The following is a 17325-nucleotide window of genomic DNA, read 5'->3' on the forward strand; positions in this document are numbered from 1 at the left end:
TATCAGGTAACGAAAGAATCGGAATAAACATACGTGAATGATAGTACGTCATTTATTAATATAAATTGCCTCACAAAGAAACTGAATATAAATCTCTGGTACATCATTTGCAATGTTTGGTGTGCGCGGAATTCGTGGCGCACGTCAAACTTGTGGTAACATATTGGTGTCCTATGTCAAATTTCTACAAAATATATCGAAAATATTGCCTCACATTTACTCGAGGACACGACGTAAAAACACAATGACGCAGTCTATCGGAAAAATACGGAACCAAAGATAAGACGAGACATCTGTGATGAACCAATGGAAAGAAATCAATACTTTCGAATGTCATCGAGAACCAATCAGAAGACAGTCAGTACTGATTCTGTCTTGGAACAGTCGGCTGGTCTCATTGGAATAGTCGCCATTAATCTAAGGTCGGGATTGTTTGATACCGGTCGGTCAGTATCAACGCAACTTTGTGTTTTAGGAATAGAGTTCTTCGGGACCATTAACAAGATTAATTACCACCGTTCAATCAAGTATTAACGGGTGCTACCTACACTGAATCTCAGTGTAAGGATGTCTTCTCGGTGACGTGTGAGAATAGAAACAATTGAAACAACAATCCAACATAACACGCAAGAATGTGTGCAGTTCGCCACATTGAGATATACGACTTCAGTGAAAGGACATTTCCATGCCATGTGTGCTCAGTAAAGACGTTTGTACGAGTTAGTAACACGTAAATTATATACAGACATTGCGTAACTGCAGAAGCTGGACCTATGTAATTTGAGAACATTTATTCTTTATAACGATGACTGGAGTCACTGTAGTAATTACATGTAGTGTAATATAAAATTACGTAAATATTTTAAGAAATTATTCTTCGTGTAACAACATATATACTTCCACAATGAAATATTCAATAACATCATATTTAAGTGATAAGTGATTGGTGTACTTGCAAATACTGAAAGTATGTGTCCAATAAAATATCCTTGTAAAAAAATTAAATCAGGTATGAAAGTGAAGCCCAGAATATAATATACATTTTAAAGTGACGGAATCGAATTATTGAGTTTTTAATAATATACAATTAATCATAACGAGCTCAAGGTGCCCTCACATGCGCAAGTCATATGACTGCACTGCGCAACAACGTCTGCGCAGGTGCCCCACTAACCTAACCTAACCTAACCAAACCTAACCCAAACCAACCAAAATGGGGTAATCTGCATCAGTGCAAAATGGTTTCCTACGCACGAATTTTGGAAAAAGCGAATGGATGCTCATAAATTATTGAAATTTTGTATGGACGTCATGCCACAGGTAAGTTAATGATATTCATACTCCATTATGTCTTATCGCTTTTTAGAAATTTGCACGAAGGCATCAAAGTCGTGAGGTGGAGGATATGCAAAGTCGGCCACGACCACTTATCAATAACGATATTAAGCGCTCACACAATCCCCATATAACACAATTAGTGCTTATATTCGTGTAATACATCATAACACGTCTAAAATTACATAATGTTTCCACAAGAAATATTTCTTCCAAAATTGATGCAGTGTAGATGTTGACGCAAATACGTAGCAGATTCATGCTTAACGATGACCCAATCTAACTCACTATAAATAAGTATCATGTAACGAAAGAATCGGAATAAACATACGTGAAGGATAGTACGTCATTTATTTATATAAATCGCCTCACAAAGAAACAGAATATAGATTTCTGGTACATCAATTGCAATGTTTGGTGGGCGCGTAATTCGTGGAGCACGTCAAACTTGTGGTAACATATTGGTGTCCTATGTCAAACTTCTACAAAATATATCGAAAATATTGCCTCACATTTACTCGAGGACACGACGTACAAACACAAGGACGCAGTCTATCGGAAAAATACGGAACCAAAGGTAAGACGTGCCATCTGTGACGACCTAAATGGTAAGAAATCAATACTTTCGAATTTCACGGAGGACCAATCAGAAGACAGCCAGTACTGATTCTGTCTTGGAACAGTCGGCTGGTCCCATTGGAATAGTCGCCATTAAACTACTGTTGGGATTATTTGATACCGGTCGGCAAGTATCAAAGTAACTTTGTGTTCTAGAAATAGAGTTCTTCGGGACCATTAATAAAATTAATTACCATCGTTCAATCAAGTATTAACGGGTGCTACCTACACTGAATCTCAGTGTAAGGATGTCTTCTCGTTGACGTGTGAGAATAGAAACAATTGAAACAACAATCCAACATAACAAGCAAGAATATGTGCGGTTCGCCACATTGAGACATACGACTTCAGTGAATGGAGATTTCCATGCCATGTGTGCTCAGTAAAAACGTTTGTACGAGTTAGTAACACGTAAATCATATACAGACATCGCGTATCTTCTGAAGCTGGACCTATGTATTTTGAGAACATTTATTCTTTATAACGATGACTGGGGTCACTGTAGTAATTACATGTAGTGTAATATAAAATTAAAAAAATATTTTAATAAATTATTCTTCGTGTGACAACATATATACTTCCTCAATGAAATATTCAATAACATCATATTTAAGTGATAAGTGATTGGTGTACTTCCAATTACTGAAAGTGTTTCCAATAAAATATCATTGTAAAAATATTAAATCAGGTATGAAAGTGAAGCTCAGAATATAATATACTTTTTAAAGTGACGGAATCGAATTTTTGAGTGTTTAATAATATACAATAAACCATAACGAGCTCAAGGTGCCCTCACATGCGCAAGTCATATGACTGCACTGCGCAACAACGTTTGCGCAGGTGCCCCACTAACCTAACCTAACCTAACCTAACCTAACCTAACCTAACCCAAACCAACCAAAACGGGGTAATCTGCATCAGTGCAAAATGGTTTCCTACGCACGAATTTTGGAAAAACCGAATGGATGCTCAGAAATTATTGAAATTTTGTATGGACGTCATGCCACAGGTAAGTTAATGACATTCATACTCTATTATGTCTTATCGACTTTTAGAAATTCGCACGAAGGCATCAAAGTCTTGAGGTGGAGGATGCGCAAAGTCGACCACGACCACTTATCAATAACGATATTAAGCGCTCACAAAATACCTATATAACACAATTAGTGCTTATATGCGTGTAATACATCATAAATCGTCTAAAATTACATTGTTTCCACAAGAAATATTTCTTCCAAAATTGATGCAGTGTAGATTTTGACGCAAATACGTAGCAGATTCATGCGTAACGATGACCCAATCTAACTCACTATAAATAAGTATCATGTAACGAAAGAATCGGAATAAACATAGTGAATGATAGTACGTCATTTATTAATATAAATTGCCTCACAAAGAAACTGAATATAAATCTCTGGTACATGAATTGCAATGTTTGGTGGGCGCGGAATTCGTGGCGCACGTCAAACTTGTGGTAACATATTGGTGTCCTATGTCAAACTTCTACAAAATATATCGAAAATATTGCATCACATTTACTCGGGGACACGACGTACAAACACAATGACGCAGTCTATCGGAAAAATACGGAACCAAAGATAAGACGAGACATCTGTGATGACCCAATGGAAAGAAATCAATACTTTCGAATGGCATCGAGAACCAATCAGAAGATAGTCAGTACTGATTCTGTCTTAGAACAGTCGGCTGGTCTCATTGGAATAGTCGCCATTAATCTAAGGTTGGGATTATTTGATACCGGTCGGTCAGTATCAAAGCAACTTTGTGTTCCAGGAATAGAGTTCTTCGGGACCATTAACAAGATTAATTACCACCGTTCAATCAAGTATTAACGGGTGCTACCTACACTGAATCTCAGTGTAAGGATTTCTTCTCGGTGACGTGTGAGAATAGAAACAATTGAAACAACAATCCAACATAACACGCAAGAATATGTGCGGTTCGCCACATTGAGACATACGACTTCAGTGAATGGACATTTCCATGCCATGTGTGCTCAGTAAAGACGTTTGTACGAGTTAGTAACACGTAAATCATATACATACATCGTCTATCTGCAGAAGCTGGACCTATGTAATTTGAGAACATTTATCCTTTATAACGATGACTGGGGTCACTGTAGTAATTACATGTAGTGTAATATAAAATTAAATAAATATTTTAAGAAATTATTCTTCGTTTAACAACATATATACTTCCACAATGAAATATTCAATAACATCATATTTAAGTGATAAGTGATTGGTGTACTTGCAATTACTGAAAGTATGTTTCCAATAAAATATCCTTGTAAAAAAATTAAATCAGGTATGAAAGTGAAGCCCAGAATATAATATACTTTTTAAAGTGCCGGAATCGAATTTTTGAGTGTTTAATAATATACAATTAACCATAACAAGCTCAAGGTGCCCTCACATGCGCAAGTCATACGACTGCACTGCGCAACAACGTCTGCGCAGGTGCCCCACTAACCTAACCTAACCTAACCTAACCTAACCTAACCCAAACCAACCAAAACGGGGTAATCTGCATCAGTGAAAAATGGTTTCTTGCGTACGAATTTTGGAAAAAGCGAATGGATGCTCAGAAATTATTGAAATTTTGTATGGACGTCATGCCACAGGTAAGTTAATGATATTCATACTCTATTATGTCTTATCGCTTTTCAGAAATTCCCACGAATGCATCAAATTCGTGAGGTGGAGGATGAGCAAAGTCGGCCACGACCACTTATCAATAACGATATTAAGCGCTCACACAATCCCCATATAACACAATTAGTGCTTATATGCATGTAAAATGTCATAACACGTCTAAAATTACATAATGTTTCCCAAAGAAATATTTCTTCCAAAATTGATGCTGTGTAGATGTTGACGCAAATACGAAGCAGATTCATGCGTAACGATGACCCAATCTAACTCACTATAAATTAGTATCATGTAACGAAAGAATCGGAATAAACATAGTGAATGATAGTACGTCATTTATTAATATAAATTGCCTCACAAAGAAACTGAATATAAATCTCTGGTACATCAATTGCAATGTTTGGTGGGCGCGGAATTCGTGGCGCACGTCAAACTTGTGGTAACATATTGGTGTCCTATGTCAAATTTCTACAAAATATATCGAAAATATTGCCTCACATTTACTCGAGGACACGACGTACAAACACAATGACGCAGTCTATCGGAAAAATACGGAACCAAAGATAAGACGAGACATCTGTGATGACCCAATGGAAAGAAATCAATACTTTCGAATGGCATCGAGAACCAATCAGAAGATAGTCAGTACTGATTCTGTCTTAGAACAGTCGGCTGGTCTCATTGGAATAGTCGCCATTAATCTAAGGTTGGGATTATTTGATACCGGTCGGTCAGTATCAAAGCAACTTTGTGTTCCAGGAATAGAGTTCTTCGGGACCATTAACAAGACTAATTACCATCGTTCAATCAAGTATTAACGGGTGCTACCTACACTGAATCTCAGTGTAAGGATTTCTTCTCGGTGACGTGTGAGAATAGAAACAATTGAAACAACAATCCAACATAACACGCAAGAATATGTGCGGTTCGCCACATTGAGACATACGACTTCAGTGAATGGACATTTCCATGCCATGTGTGCTCAGTAAAGACGTTTGTACGAGTTAGTAACACGTAAATCATATACATACATCGTCTATCTGCAGAAGCTGGACCTATGTAATTTGAGAACATTTATCCTTTATAACGATGACTGGGGTCACTGTAGTAATTACATGTAGTGTAATATAAAATTAAATAAATATTTTAAGAAATTATTCTTCGTTTAACAACATATATACTTCCACAATGAAATATTCAATAACATCATATTTAAGTGATAAGTGATTGGTGTACTTGCAATTACTGAAAGTATGTTTCCAATAAAATATCCTTGTAAAAAAATTAAATCAGGTATGAAAGTGAAGCCCAGAATATAATATACTTTTTAAAGTGACGGAATCGAATTTTTGAGTGTTTAATAATATACAATTAACCATAACAAGCTCAAGGTGCCCTCACATGCGCAAGTCATACGACTGCACTGCGCAACAACGTCTGCGCAGGTGCCCCACTAACCTAACCTAACCTAACCTAACCCAAACCAACCAAAACGGGGTAATCTGCATCAGTGCAAAATGGTTTCCTGCGCACGAATTTTGGAAAAACCGAATGGATGCTCAGAAATTATTGAAATTTTGTATGGACGTCATGCCACAGGTAAGTTAATGATATTCATACTCTCTTATGTCTTATCGCCTTTTAGAAATTCGCACGAAGGCATCAAAGTCGTGAGGTGGAGGATGCGCAAAGTCGGCCACGACCACTTATCAATAACGATATTAAGCGCTGACACAATCCCCATATAACACAATTAGTGCTTGTATGCGTGTAATACATCATAACACGTCTAAAATTACATAATGTTTCCACAAGAAATATTTCTTCCAAAATTGATGCAGTGTAGATGTTGACGCAAATACGTAGCAGATTCATGCGTAACGATGACCCAATCTAACTCACTATAAATAAGTATCATGTAACGAAAGAATCGGAATAAACATACGTGAATGATAGTACGTCATTTATTAATATAAATTGCCTCACAAAGAAACTGAATATAAATCTTTGGTACATCAATTGCAATGTTTGGTGGACGCGGAATTCATGGCGCACGTCAAACTTGTGGTAACATATTGGTGTCCTATGTCAAATGTCTACAAAATATATCGAAAATATTGCATCACATTTACTCGAGAACACGAAGTACAAACACAAAGACGCAGTCTATCGGAAAAATACGGAACCAAAGATAAGACGTTCCACCTGTGACGACCTAAATGGAAAGAAATCAATACTTTCGAATGGCATCGAGAACCAATCAGAAGACAGTCAGTACTGATTCTGTCTTGGAACGGTCGGCTGCTCTCATTGGAATAGTCGCCATTAATCTAAGGTTGGGATTATTTGATACCGGTAGGTCAGTATCAAAGCAACTTTGTGTTCTAGGAATAGAGTTCTTCGGGACCATTAACAAGATTAATTACCACCGTTCAATCAAGTATTAACGGGTGCTACCTACACTGAATCTCAGTGTAAGGATGTCTTCTCGGTGACGTGTGAGAATAGAAACAATTGAAACAACAATCCAACATAACACGCAAGAATATGTGCGGTTCGCCACATTGAGACATACGACTTCAGCGAATGGACACTTCCATGCCATGTGTGCTCAGTAAAGACGTTTGTACGAGTTAGTAACACGTAAATCATATACAGACATCGCGTATCTTCTGAAGCTGGACCTATGTATTTTGAGAACATTTATTCTTTATAAAGATGACTGGGGTCACTGTAGTAATTACATGTAGTGTAATATAAAATTAAATAAATATTTTAATAAATTATTCTTCGTGTACCAACATATATACTTCCACAATGAAATATTCAATAACATCATATTTAAGTGATAAGTGATTGATGTACTTGCAAATACTGAAAGTATGTGTCCAATAAAATATCCTTGTAAAAAAATTAAATCAGGTATGAAAGTGAAGCCCAGAATATAATATACTTTTTAAAGTGACGGAATTGAATTTTTGAGTTTTTAATAATATACAATTAATCATAACGAGCTCAAGGTGCCCTCAAAAGCGCAAGTCATACGACTGCACTGCGCAACAACGTCTGCGCAGGTGCCCCACTAACCTAACCTAACCTAACCAAACCTAACCCAAACCAACCAAAACGGGGTAATCTGCATCAGTGCAAAATGGTTTCCTACGCACGAATTTTGGAATAAGCGAATGGATGCTCAGAAATTATTTAAATTTTGTATGGACGTCATGCCACAGGTAAGTTAATGATATTCATACTCTATTATGTCTTATCGCTTTTTAGAAATTTGCACGAAGGCATCAAAGTCGTGAGGTGGAGGATGCGCAAAGTCGGCCACGACCACTTTTCAATAACGATATTAATCGCTCACACAATACCCATATAACACAATTAGTGCTTATATGCGTGTAATACGTCATAACACGTCTACAATTACATAATGTTTCCACAAGAAATATTGCTTCCAAAATTGATGCAGTGTTGATGTTGGTGCAAATACGTAGCAAATTCATGCGTAACGATGACCCAATCTAACTCACTATAAATAAGTATCATGTAACGAAAGAATCGGAATAAACATACGTGAATGATAGTACTTCATTTATTAATATAAATCGCCTCACAAAGAAACTGAATATAAATTTCTGGTACATCAATTGCAATGTTTCGTGGGCGCGGAATTCGTGGCGCACGTCAAACTTGTGGTAACATATTGGTGTCCTATGTCAAACTTCTACAAAATATATCGAAAATATTGCCTCACATTTACTCGAGGACACGACGTACAAACACAAGGACGCAGTCTATCGGAAAAATACAGAACCAAAGATAAGACGTGCCATCTGTGACGACCTAAATGGAAAGAAATCAATACTTTCGAATGGCATCGAGGACCAATCAGAAGACAGTCAGTACTGATTCTGTCTTGGAACAGTCGGCTGGTCCATTGGAATTGTCGCCATTAAACTACGGTTGGGATTATTTGATACCGGTCGGTCAGTATCAACGTAACTTTGTGTTCTAGGAATAGAGTTCTTCGGGACCATTAACAAGATTAATTACCATCGCTCAATCAAGTATTAACGGGTGCTACCTACACTGAATCTCAGTGTAAGGATGTCTTCTCGGTGACGTGTGAGATTAGAAACAATTGAAACAACAATCCAACATAACACGCAAGAATATGTGCGGTTCGCCACATTGAGACATACGACTTCAGTGAATGGACATTTCCATGCCATGTGTGCTCAGTAAAGACGTTTGTACGAGTTAGTAACACGTAAATCATATACAGACATAGCGTAACTGCAGAAGCTGGACCTATGTAATTTGAAAATATTCATTCTTTATAACGATGACTGGGGTCACTGGAATAATTACATGTAGTGTAATATAAAATTAAATAAATATTTTAATAAATTATTCTTCGTGTGACAACATATATACTTCCACAATGAAATATTCAATAACATCATATTTAAGTGATAAGTGATTGGCGTACTTCCAATTACTGAAAGTATGTGTCCAATAAAATATTCTTGTAAAAATATTAAATCAGGTATGAAAGTGAAGCCCAGAATATAATATACTTTTTAAAGTGACGGAATCGAATTTTTGAGTGTTTAATAATATACAATTAACCATAACGAGCTCAAGGTGCCCTCACATGCGCAAGTCATATGACTGCACTGCGCAACAACGTCTGCGCAGGTGCCCCAATAACCTAACCTAACCTAACCTAACCCAAACCAACCAAAACGGGGTAATCTGCATCAGTGCAAAATGGTCTCCTGCGCACGAATTTTGGAAAAAGCGAATGGATGTTCAGAAATTATTGAAATTTTGTATGGACGTCATGCCACAGGTAAGTTAATGATATTCATACTCTATTATGTCTCATCGCTTTTTAGAAATTCGCACCAAGGCATCAAAGTCGTGAGGTGGAGGATGCGCAAAGTCGGCAACGACCACTTATCAATAACGATATTAAGCGCTCACACAATCCCCATATAACACAATTCGTGCTTATATTCGTGTAATACATCATAACGCGTCTACAATTACATAATGTTTCCACAAGAAATATTTCTTCCAAAATTGATGCAGTGTAGATGTTGACGCAAATACGTAGCAGATTCATGCTTAACGATGACCCAATCTAACTCACTATAAATAAGTATCATGTAACGAAAGAATCGGAATAAACAAACGTGAATGATAGTACGTCATTTATTTATATAAATCGCCTCACAAAGAAACAGAATATAGATTTCTGGTACATCAATTGCAATGTTTGGTGGGCGCGTAATTCGTGGAGCACGTCAAACTTGTGGTAACATATTGGTGTCCTATGTCAAACTTCTACAAAATATATCGAAAATATTGCCTCACATTTACTCGAGGACACGACGTACAAACACAAGGACGCAGTCTATCGGAAAAATACGGAACCAAAGGTAAGACGTGCCATCTGTGACGACCTAAATGGTAAGAAATCAATACTTTCGAATTTCACGGAGGACCAATCAGAAGACAGTCAGTACTGATTCTGTCTTGGAACAGTCGGCTGGTCCCATTGGAATAGTCGCCATTAAACTACGGTTGGGATTATTTGATACCGGTCGGTCAGTATCAAAGTAACTTTGTGTTCTAGAAATAGAGTTCTTCGGGACCATTAATAAGATTAATTACCATCGTTCAATCAAGTATTAACGGGTGCTACCTACACTGAATCTCAGTGTAAGGATGTCTTCTCGTTGACGTGTGAGAATAGAAACAATTGAAACAACAATCCAACATAGCACGCAAAATATGTGCGGTTCGCCACATTGAGACATACGACTTCAGTGAATGGACATTTCCATGCCATGTGTGCTCAGTAAAAACGTTTGTACGAGTTAGTAACACGTAAATCATATACAGACATCATGTATCTTCTGAAGCTGGACCTATGTATTTTGAGAACATTTATTCTTTATAACGATGACTGGAGTCACTGTAGTAATTACATGTAGTGTAATATAAAATTAAAAAAATATTTTAATAAATTATTCTTCGTGTGACAACATATATACTTCCACAATGAAATATTCAATAACATCATATTTAAGTGATAAGTGATTGGTGTACTTCCAATTACTGAAAGTATGTGTCCAATAAAATATCCTTGTAAAAATATTAAATCAGGTATGAAAGTGAAGCCCAGAATATAATATACTTTTTAAAGTGACGGAATCGAATTTTTGAGTGTTTAATAATATACAAATAACCATAACGAGCTCAAGGTGCCCTCACATGCGCAAGTCATACGACTGCACTGCGCAAAAACGTCTGCGCAAATGCCCCACTAACCTAACCTAACCCAAACCAACCAAAACGGGGTAATCTGCATCAGTGCAAAATGGTCTCCTGCGCACGAATTTTGGAAAAACCGAATGGATGCTCAGAAATTATTGAAATTTTGTATGGACGTCATGCCACAGGTAAGTTAATGATATTCATACTCTATTATGTCTTATCGCTTTTTAGAAATTAGCACGAACGCATCAAATTCGTGAGGTGGAGGATGCGCAAAGTCTGCCACGACTACTTATCAATAACGATATTAAGCGCTCACACAATCCCCATATAACACAATTAGTGCTTATATTCATGTAATACATCATAACACGTCTAAAATTACATAATGTTTCCACAAGAAATATTTCTTCCAAAATTGATGCAGTGTAGATGTTCACGCAAATACGTAGCAGATCCATGCTTAACGATGACCCAATCTAACTCACTATAAATAAGTATCATGTAACGAAAGAATCGGAATAAACATAGTGAATGATAGTACGTTATTTATTAATATAAATTGCCTCACGAAGAAACTGAATATAAATCTCTGTTACATCAATTGCAATGTTTGGTGGACGCGGAATTCGTGGCGCACGTCAAACTTGTGGTAACATATTGGTGTCCTATGTCAAACTTCTACAAAATATATCGAAAATATTGCCTCACATTTACTCGAGGACACGACACTCAAACAAAATTTGGCAGTCTATCGCAGGAAATACGGAACCAAAGATAAGACGAGCCATCTGTGACGACCTAAATGGAAAGAAATCAATACTTTCGAATGGCATCGAGGACCAATCAGAAGCCAGTCAGTACTGGTTCTGTCTTGGAACAGTTGGCTGGTTCCATTTGACTAGTCGCCATTAAACTACGGTTGGAATTATTCGATTTCCGTCGGTCAGTATCAACGTAACTTTGTGTTTTAGGAATAGAGTTTTTCGGGACCATTAACAAGATTAATTACCACCGTTCAATCAAGTATTAACGGGTGCTACCTACACTGAATCTCAGTGTAGGGATGTCTTCTCGGTGACGTGTGATAGTAGAAACAATTGAAACAACAATCAAACATAACACGCAAGTATATGTGCGGTTCGCCACATAGTGACATACGACTTCAGTGAATGGGCATTTCCATGCCATGTGTGCTCAGTAAAGACGTTTGTACGAGTTAGTAACACGTAAATCATATACATACATCGTCTATCTGCAGAAGCTGGACCTATGTAATTTGAGAAAATTTATTCTTTATAACGATGACTGGGGTCACTGTAGTAATTACATGTAGTGTAATATAAAATTAAATAAATATTTTAATAAATTATTCTTCGTGTAACAACATATATACTTCCACAATAAAATATTCAATAACATCATATTTAAGTGATAAGTGATTGGTGTACTTGCAATTACTGAAAGTATGTGTCCAATAAAATATCCTTGTAAAAAAATTAAATCAGGTATCAAAGTGAAGCCCAGAATATAATATACTTTTTAAAGTGACGGAATCGAATTTTTGAGTGTTTAATAATATACAATTAACCATAACGAGCTCAAGGTGCCCTCACATGCGCAAGTCATACGACTGCACTGCGCAACAACGTCTGCGCAGGTGCCCCACTAACCTAACCTAACCTAACCTAACCCAAACCAACCAAAACGGGGTAATCTGCATCAGTGCAAAATGGTTTCCTGCGCACGAATTTTGGAAAAACCGAATGGATGCTCAGAAATTATTGAAATTTTGTATGAACGTCATGCCACAGGTAAGTTAATGATATTCATACTCTCTTATGTCTTATCGCCTTTTGAGAAATTCGCACGAAGGCATCAAAGTCGTGAGGTGGAGGATGCGCAAAGTCGGCCACGACCACTTATCAATAACGATATTAAGCGCTCACACAATCCCCATATAACACAATTAGTGCTTATATGCGTGTAATACATCATAACACGTCTACAATTACATAATGTTTCCACAAGAAATATTTCTTCCAAAATTGATGCAGTGTAGATGTTGACGCAAATACGTAGCAGATTCATGCGTAACGATGAGACAAACTAACTCACTATAAATAAGTATCATGTAACGAAAGAATCGGAATAAACATACGTGAATGATAGTACGTCATTTATTAATATAAATTGCCTCACAAAGAAACTGAATATAAATCTCTGGTACATCAATTGCAATGTTTGGTGGACGCGGAATTCATGGCGCACGTCAAACTTGTGGTAACATATTGGTGTCCTATGTCAAATGTCTACAAAATATATCGAAAAAATTGCATCACATTTACTCGAGAACACGAAGTACAAACACAAAGACGCAGTCTATCGGAAAAATACGGAACCAAAGATAAGACGTTCCACCTGTGACGACCTAAATGGAAAGAAATCAATACTTTCGAATGGCATCGAGGACCAATCAGAAGACAGACAGTACTGATTCTGTCTTGGAACAGTCGGCTGGTCCCATTGGAATAGTCGCCATTAAACTACGGTTGGGATTATTTGATACCGGTCGGTCAGTATCAACGCAACTTTGTGTTCTAGGAATAGAGTTCTTCGGGATCATTAACAAGATTAATTACCACCGTTAAATCAAGTATTAACGCGTGCTACCTACACTGAATCTCAGTGTAAGGATGTCTTCTCGGTGACGTGTGAGAATAGAAACAATTGAAAAAACAATCCAACATAACATGCAAGAATATATGCGTTTCGCCACATTGAAATATACGACTTCAGTGAAAGGACATTTCCATGCCATGTGTGCTCAGTAAAGACGTTTGTACGAGTTAGTAACACGTAAATTATATACAGACATCGCGTAACTGGAGAAGCTGGACCTATGTAATTTGAGAACATTTATTCTTTATAACGATGACTGGGGTCACTGTAGTAATTACATGTAGTGTAACATAAAATTAAATAAATATTTTAATAAATTATTCTTCGTGTGACAACATATATACTTCCACAATGAAATATTCAATAACATCATATTTCAGTGATAAGTGATTGGTGTACTTCCTATTACTGAAAGTATGTGACCAATAAAATATCTTTGTAAAAAAATTAAATCAGGTATGAAAGTGAAGCCCAGAATATAATATACTTTTTAAAGTGACGGAATCGAATTTTTGAGTGTTTAATAATATACAATTAACCATAACGAGCTCAAGGTGCCCTCACATGCGCAAGTCATACGACTGCACTGCGCAACAACGTCTGCGCAGGTGCCCCACTAACCTAACCTAACCTAACCAAACCTAACCCAAACCAACCAAAACGGGGTAATCTGCATCAGTGCAAAATGGTTTCCTACGCACGAATTTTGGAAAAAGCGAATGGATGCTCAGAAATTATTGAAATTTTGTATGGACGTCATGCCACAGGTAAGTTAATGATATTCATACTCTATTATGTCTTATCGACTTTTAGAAATTCGCACGAAGGCATCAAAGTCGTGAGGTGGAGGATGCGCAAAGTCGGCCACGACCACTTATCAATAACGATATTAAGCGCTCACAAAATACCTATATAACACAATTAGTGCTTATATGCGTGTAATACATCATAAATCGTCTAAAATTACATTGTTTCCACAAGAAATATTTCTTCCAAAATTGATGCAGTGTAGATGTTGACGCAAATACGTAGCAGATTCATGCGTAACGATGACCCAATCTAACTCACTATAAATAAGTATCATGTAACGAAAGAATCGGAATAAACATAGTGAATGATAGTACGTCATTTATTAATATAAATTGCCTCACACAGAAACTGAATATAAATCTCTGGTACATGAATTGCAATGTTTGGTGGGCGCGGAATTCGTGGCGCACGTCAAACTTGTGGTAACATATTGGTGTCCTATGTCAAACTTCTACAAAATATATCGAAAATATTGCCTCACATTTACTCGAGGACACGACACTCAAACAAAATGAGGCAGTCTATCGGAAAAATACGGAACCAAAGATAAGACGAGCCATCTGTGACGACCTAAATGGAAAGAAATCAATACTTTCGAATGGCATCGAGGACCAATTAGAAGACAGTCAGTACTGATTCCGTCTTGGAACAGTCGGCTGGTCCCATTGGAATAGTCGCCATTAAACTACGGTTCGGATTATTTGATACCGGTCGGTCAGTATCAACGTAACTTTGTGTTTTAGGAATAGAGTTCTTCGGGACCATTAACAAGATTAATTACCACCGTTCAATCAAGTATTAACGGGTGCTACCTACACTGAATCTCAGTGTAGGGATGTCTTCTCGGTGACGTGTGAGAATAGAAACAATTGAAACAACAATCCAACATAACATGCAAGAATATGTGCGGTTCGCCACATTGAGACATACGACTTCAGTGAATGGGCATTTCCATGCCATGTGTGCTCAGTAAAGACGTTTGTACGAGTTAGTAACACGTAAATCATATACATACATCGTCTATCTGCAGAAGCTGGACCTATGTAATTTGAGAACATTTATTCTTTATAACGATAACTGGGGTCACTGTAGTAATTACATGTAGTGTAATATAAAATTAAAAAAATATTTTAATAAATTATTCTTCGTGTGACAACATATATACTTCCACAATGAAATATTCAATAACATCATATTTAAGTGATAAGTGATTGGTGTACTTCCAATAACTGAAAGTATGTGTCCAATAAAATATCCTTGTAAAAATATTAAATCAGGTATGAAAGTGAAGCCCAGAATATAATATACTTTTTAAAGTGACGAAATCGAATTTTTGAGTGTTTAATAATATACAAATAACCATAACGAGCTCAAGGTGCCCTCACATGCGCAAATCATACGACTGCACTGCGCAAAAACGTCTGCGCAGGTGCCCCACTAACCTAACCTAACCTAACCTAACCCAAAACAACCAAAACGGGGTAATCTGCATCAGTGCAAAATGTTCTCCTGCGCACGAATTTTGGAAAAAGCTAATGGATGCTCAGAAATTATTGAAATTTTGTATGGACGTCATGCCACAGGTATGTTAATGATATTTATACTCTATTATGTCTTATCGCTTTTTAGAAATTAGCACGAAGGCATCAAATTCGTGAGGTGGAGGATGCGCAAAGTCTGCCACGACTACTTATCAATAACGATATTAAGCGCTCACACAATCCCCATATAACACAATTAGTGCTTATATTCATGTAATACATCATAACACGTCTAAAATTACATAATGTTTCCACAAGAAATATTTCTTCCAAAATTGATGCAGTGTAGATGTTGACGCAAATACGTAGCAGATCCATGCTTAACGATGACCCAATCTAACTCACTATAAATAAGTATCATGTAACGAAAGAATCGGAATAAACATAGTGAATGATAGTACGTCATTTATTAATATAAATTGCCTCACAAAGAAACTGAATATAAATCTCTGGTACATCAATTGCAATGTTTGGTGGACGCGGAATTCATGGCGCACGTCAAACTTGTGGTAACATATTGGTGTCCTATGTCAAATGTCTACAAAATATATCGAAAATATTGCCTCACATTTACTCGAGGACACGAAGTACAAACACAAAGACGCAGTCTATCGGAAAAATACGGAACCAAAGATAAGACGAGCCATCTGTGACGACCTAAATGGAAAGAAATCAATACTTTCGAATGGCATCGAGGACCAATTAGAAGACAGTCAGTACTGATTCCGTCTTGGAACAGTCGGCTGGTCCATTGGAATTGTCGCCATTAAACTACGGTTGGAATTATTTGATACCGGTCGGTCAGTATCAACGTAACTTTGTGTTCTAGGAATAGAGTTCTTCGGGACCATTAACAAGATTAATTACCACCGTTCAATCAAGTATTAACGGGTGCTAGCTACACTGAATCTCAGTGTAAGGATGTCTTCTCGGTGACGTGTGAGAATAGAAACAATTGAAACAACAATCCAACATAACACGCAAGAATGTGTGCGGTTCGCCACATTGAGACATACGACTTCAGTGAAAGGACATTTCCATGCCATGTGTGCTCAGTAAAGACGTTTGTACGAGTTAGTAACACGTAAATCATATACAGACATCGCGTAACTGCAGAAGCTGGACCTATGTAATTTGAGAAAATTTATTCTTTATAACGATGACTGGGGTCACTGTAGTAATTACATGTAGTGTAATATAAAATTAAAAAAATATTTTAATAAATTATTCTTCGTGTGACAACATATATACTTCCACAATGAAATATTCAATAACATCATATTTAAGTGATAAGTGATTGGTGTACTAGCAATCACTGAAACTATGTGTCCAATAAAATATCTTTGTAAAAAAATTAAATCAGGTATCAAAGT

The sequence above is a fragment of the Zootermopsis nevadensis genome, unplaced genomic scaffold (assembly GCF_977971745.1).
Source record: "Zootermopsis nevadensis isolate Lab colony 2312 unplaced genomic scaffold, Znev_1.0 Znev_ptg000022l, whole genome shotgun sequence".
Taxonomy (NCBI): domain Eukaryota; kingdom Metazoa; phylum Arthropoda; class Insecta; order Blattodea; family Termopsidae; genus Zootermopsis; species Zootermopsis nevadensis.